The 5,272-nt window shown below is 46.2% G+C and overlaps 1 long non-coding RNA gene across 1 annotated transcript; it reads left to right on the top strand.

Annotated features, from left to right (window-relative positions):
- The first annotated feature begins 379 nt into the window (after positions 1-379).
- LOC109200488 (uncharacterized) lies at positions 380-2,080 on the top strand. Its single transcript, XR_002060662.2, has 3 exons — positions 380-444; positions 610-783; positions 1,513-2,080. It is a non-coding gene; the product is annotated as an uncharacterized LOC109200488 (long non-coding RNA).
- Positions 2,081-5,272: the final 3,192 nt, after the last annotated feature.

The raw sequence follows: 5,272 nt of genomic DNA on the forward strand, positions 1-5,272 counted from the left end.
ATTTATTTATTTGACCTGCACAGTGATTTTATTTCTATATGTAGATATTTGATATTGTGTAACTGAAGCTGTGTCCACGTTTGATCTCAAAGCGACACATGGACTCTGTCTGTGTCCTCAGTTTCCCAGCATGCCTCGGCTGTGGAGCTGTATGAGGGAGAGCTGTTTGTCCTGCTGCCCTGTGAGTTTCCCACTTTTGAACTGGACGCCCCACAGTGGTGTGGAGTCGCTCCGCCCTCAGTCCTCCAACCGTCCACCAGCTTCAAGGAGACGAACTGAAAGATCCAAACCAGCGTTACAGCGGCCGAACGTCCATGAAGACTGACGCTCTGGAAACTGGAGACCTCAGCCTGAACCTGACCAACCTCCACCTGTCTGCCAGCGCCACCTACACCTGCTCCGTCACATCATTTAGACTGAGAGATGTCCCACTGCAGGTCAAAGGTCAACATCAAACCAAAACCCTGCTGTAGACGATCACAATCACTCAAACTGAACTTTTAATATTGTCACAATAAGCATGCTTGATTCACCATTTTAAATCTGAGCAGATTCTTTAATTCATTACATTCAGTCAAAGGTCACCTGACAATTTGTGTTTCTCTACAGAACCATTTCCATCCTGGGCCACAGCTCTGCTGGTTCTCCTGGTTCTCCTGGTTCTGCTGGGTCTCCTGGTTCTTGTTCTTATCGTCTCTGGAGGTCTTTTATTTCATTTCCAGCACTATTTTAAGTCAGTTGAGTGTCTCCTACTACACTACCCATAATGCCGATGGTTAGCAGGTAGGGGTGGGTTTTGATTAGTGATTAAATGGATTCTAGCTTGGATAACGTCATATTGATTCATTAAAATCCTGAATCGATGTTTAAATATAAATGTATTTTAGCTGAAACGCCTGAATCTCAGGTTAAAGCTCCCACAGTTCCAGCAACCATCAAACAGCTGAAACAGTAACTGAGAGCAGGAACACGGATTCTGCACAAAGACGCATCAGAATCAGTTTCCATCTAAAAATCTCTGTTTCCTGCATTATTGGCTTGTTGTTACCACCAGTCTACCGTTGTTGACAGCGCTGTCGGCCGCTGGCTTTGTTGTTGTTTTTGACTTAGTCTCATTTCTGCTGTTCAAAACTGAACAAACTTTGTAAAATGATGCAAAACTGCAAAACTCTCAGCTGTGTCTGTAATCAAACCTCTGTAACTTTGCTTCACTTCATCAGGTCATGTTCACATGTGTTTTTGTTCTACTGCAGAATATTTTAAGGTCATCTGCTATAAAAAGCCAGGCCAGGAAAATCTGCTTCATGTTCTTCTGTTTCATCCTCAGTGACTTTGACACAAAGGCCTCTGCTGTGATGCTCACACCTCTGATGAAGTCTCACAGTGTCAGCTTCTTTTATAGATATAAAATATGGAAATGAATGATAATATTTGTGACTGTCTGAGGCAAACTTCAGCGATTAAAAGGGAATGGATTGTAGAAATGAGTGAGGATACCAGCCCTGTTAGCAGGTGTCCTCTGGTGGCTCCTTGACTGTCACACAATCATGTGCTGACAGGAAATGTTGCAGCAGCTTCAGTAAATGTTCCTCCCTGAGTTGTGCTCAGTCATGTGGTGGAGAGCTTCAGATGTTCAGAGCAGGAGAGCTCCAACAAGACCAGGACTGTGGATTTCCACCATCTGCTGACATCACAATATAACTGCTTACTGTTAGTAGTGCAGTGTCAGTGGATGCATTTGACCAAAACCAGAGTGGAAACGGTCATAGATGTGGTGTTTCTTCAAGCAGGCTGTGAGGTGGGCAGCAAGCGGCTTCTCAACAAGCTTTGACCTGAAAGAGAAACTGATCTATAATGTTGATGTAATGTTGGATCTAAGCTGGGTTTGCTGAGCTTTGCTTCCACAACGGCATGTTTGAAAAAGCTGGAACACTCCAGTCTGAAGAAAAGCGTTAAAAAGGTTTACAAGGCAAAAAGCTTTGTGGGGAGAATCTCTGAGGGAGCTGAAGACGGCTGATTCTCATCAAATGTCACAGGTGTAAAAGTAGAGCAGCAGTGAGCTGCCACAACAAGAACGCTCTGGGGGGGTTGTCATTGATTTCTGTGATCTACAGAAAATCAGACTTTTGTTGCTGTCTGCTTTAGAGCCACATTTATAGGTGAGGCAGCTCGAGACGCAACAGCTGATTGTGTCAAACAAAACTTTGAATTTCTCCCATTTTCTGATCTGAGTTTTGTTTCTGAAGTTTCAAATAGACTCATTTATCCAATGACACGTCCTCAAGTGAAGGTCAACAAAGACGCAGCTGTGGTCACTCAAAGCTACATCCTCCGCAGACACGTTGCTGATGCTGAGGCCCAAAGAAAGGAAGCCTGTGAGACATGGCCGACTGTGGAGGCTCAGTCTGTCTGTTCTTCTTCATCCAACATGTCTGCAGCTCTTTACAGGACGCTGCAGACTAGTTACCAAAGAACGAGTCAGGAACACATCAGGAACAAACTCAGACACACAAGTTTTACAGAGACCCAACGAAGATGAAGAGAAAGCTGCTGTAACCTGGAGACCTCAGTCTGACCCTGAAATACCCACAGATGGAGACACAAACACCTCCACCTGCACCGTCTGCAGCAGGGAGGGAAACATCCTGCTGAAGAAACAAGTGCTGCTCACTGTCAGGGCTCAGTGCTGTAGATGCAGGTCAAAGGTCAGAGGTCATGGTGGGACCAGTATCAGTTTACTCCATTGAATCCATTCAGCCTGTGGCTGATAATGTTTCTAATAATGACAAACTGTAAACACAACTTTACGGTTGTTTCTTTAACATCATATTTCCTGAAGTATTCAGACACTTATTTGAAGCCCCTTCAGCAGGAATCACAGCAGCAGCTGTTTTTGATGCAACGAGCCTCGTCCACACCTGGAGTTTCTGTCCTTCTACTTTCTAAATACTCACAGGCTCAGGCAGTGGGCTCACAAAGAGGTGGCTCTGAGCCCGTTTGCAGTGCTGATGAACACTCTGATGTTTGCAGACAAAGTTCTGATCTGTAGTGAGAGTGAGGAGGAGAGTCTGGAGAGAAGAGAAAGTACAAACAAGGAGAGATGAGGAGGAGGTCAGGGCTGATTTATGACAGGAGGAGAGCAGTAAGAGTGAAGAGGAGGAGATGGCAGTGAGACCTGCTGTGATGGAGACGGTGGCACACAGACAGGAGGAGCTGCAGGTGGCAGAGCTGAAGATGCTGAGAGTTTGGTTGGAGGTGAGCAGGATGGACAGGATTAGAAAGAAGAAGATCAGAGGGATCGCTCAGGTCCAGCAGAGCTGCAGTCAGACTGTGTGCTGGATGCTCCAGAAACTGACTCAGTGTGTGTGTCAAGTTCACACAGTGCAGAAACAAACTCACTTTACAACATGATCACAGGTTTATTGATCCATCAGAGCAGCTGGAAGGAAGAGACGAGCTCCTGAACATTTCCTGCTGCACAAACAAAGTGATTCATTATTAGTTTGATTAGATCTTTAATGTCACAGCTGTCTGAAACATGCTGATGTCACACAGTTTGATCAGACTGTGCATTGGTGCATAGTGTTGGTTTTACCTGCATGATTTTATTGTCATATTTATGTTTGTTTATTTAAATATCAGGTTTTATCCTGATATTGTGTGTTTTAGTGTTGTTGCACAACATTCTTTTAATCCACTGTGGACTAAGCGCACAATAGTAGAACCTGTGGAGGTGGGGGCGTTCCCCGAGGCGGCCTATCAGCCGCCAGGCTGACCTGTTAAAGGGGATGGTGAGCGCAGAGATGGAAGGCGACGCACGAAAGGCGAGCAGGAGGAAAAGAAATGCGTGCAAGCCAGCATAGTGGGAGGCGATGCAATCCACAGCAGGGCAGGGGTGTCCCTCTGCCTGCATCTGGCGGTGCTACGACGGAGGCCATGTTCAGGTGTGGAGTGGGGCGGGACTGTGACGCGCTGTCAGGAGGAGACAGGTCTGCGACAGGAGCCCCGCCCCCTTGTTCTTCTGGCCGGCGTGGTTTCCATCCCGGAAGAGAAATTCCTCTCCTGTTTCAGATAAGGAACATCTGCCCGCGTGTGGCTGGACTGTGGCATTATGGGAATTTTAGCATATGGAAACATTTGTTTAGCCTTTGTGTTGACAGTGTAGAGTTATTTCTGCCAGCAGGGTTTTTAGCGTGTTGAGACTCTTTTTATTGTATAGGGGGATTTAACCTGTATCTCTGGTTGTGTCTGTTTCCATGGAAATAAATGGTGTGTTTAAGGCCAACTTAGTGTCTGAGCCCTGAGCGCTGACCCACTCACTCCCCTTCTACTTGTATGTGAATGCACTTTGAGGTGCAGATTTAGATCCACCACTTTTAGCGGCTCCACTAACACTGAAGCCTCACACAGGAAGTCATTTCCATGTGACGTTTATTTACTTTCCGGCTCTTTGAAGCTTCGCTGCCAAATGTGGAGGAAAAGTTTTATCTGGAGCTCTGCAGCAGGTATAAACTGATATTAATCTTTAATCTGTCAAAACTGAGAGCAAACAAAAGAACTGCTGTATAATGCCGTCCACCCACTTAGTTTAATTGGTCACGTGACTGCATCATATGATTAAAATGCATCGTTGTTTTCAAAGGGCTCAGTTTTTGCAGTCCAGATTGCAACATGAAAACTGCCTTTTCAAAAAGCTCAGTTTTCCTTGAGCAAAAACGCCATCTCAGTGTGGAGGCCAAAACGGAGAGAAAAAGAAGCTTTTAGAAGGAAAACGTATCAGTGTGGACGTGGCCTCCGTCCTCTGCTCTGATCGGCTTCAGCTTTCTCTACACCTCTGAAACCTGCTGCTGTCTGTACACCTCATGCTGTGTTTGCTGTTCTCTCACAGTGTCAGGTGGAGGTGGAGGTGGAGGAGGGGGCGGAGTCTGTTTGATTATTGATCAGTGATGTCAGAGTGGAGTCAGTGTGATGTTGTTGTTGTGTGTTTGAGGCTTTTAGTGTCCATGAAGGTCTCTGCTGCCGTAGATCCTCTGAACTGTGACAGAGGTCTCACTCTGGAGGAAACTCTCAGCACTTTCCAGCAGCTCCTCCATCATGGAGGACGTTCCCTCACTGTAACAGGTGGAGGAGAGGAAGCACAGGTGGATCCTCTGAGGAAGAGGAGCGTTCCTACAAACCACATGATCACATGACCAGAGGGGCGTGGCCTTCAGTGGTAGTAATAAAGGAACAGTCCACATGTGACACTTTGAAGGCTCCAACAAAGCAGACC

This window comes from Oreochromis niloticus, unplaced genomic scaffold, assembly GCF_001858045.2.
Source record: "Oreochromis niloticus isolate F11D_XX unplaced genomic scaffold, O_niloticus_UMD_NMBU tig00007375_pilon, whole genome shotgun sequence".
NCBI classification, from domain to species: Eukaryota; Metazoa; Chordata; class Actinopteri; order Cichliformes; family Cichlidae; genus Oreochromis; species Oreochromis niloticus.